This window comes from Temnothorax curvispinosus, unplaced genomic scaffold (genome assembly GCF_003070985.1).
Source record: "Temnothorax curvispinosus isolate PA1 unplaced genomic scaffold, ASM307098v1 QBEX01006643.1, whole genome shotgun sequence".
In the NCBI taxonomy this organism is placed as follows: Eukaryota; Metazoa; Arthropoda; class Insecta; order Hymenoptera; family Formicidae; genus Temnothorax; species Temnothorax curvispinosus.
Window position 1 is genome coordinate 195494 of NW_020216423.1, and position 413 is coordinate 195906.

The following is a 413-nucleotide window of genomic DNA, read 5'->3' on the forward strand; positions in this document are numbered from 1 at the left end:
AAACTTGAGCCACCAGCTGGACCGCTCAACTTTACCACACCCGTCGGAAGATTCGAAAGACCATCCGAAGGACTGGGCAAAAATGAGGGAACACCTGCATTTGACGCAGCTGGTGATGCGGCGATGATCCCTTGCTGTCCGTACGGTGGTAAATACGTGGGCGCGGGTGTCGACACTGATGGTTGTTGATTAATAGAAGGAGGTAGATATCTAGCAGGCAGGCGTGGAGGTGGTGGTTGTGGTCGAGGTGGCGGTAGATATGTACGTCGTGTAGGAGGGGGAGGCGGCGGCGGAGAAGGAGGGGAAGGCGGTGGAGGTGGCGGAGGAAGGGGAGGAGGAGGTGGTGGTGGTGGCGGCGGTGGTGGAGGTAGTGGTGGTGAAGGAGGTGGTATGTATTTAGGTGGTGGCGGAGG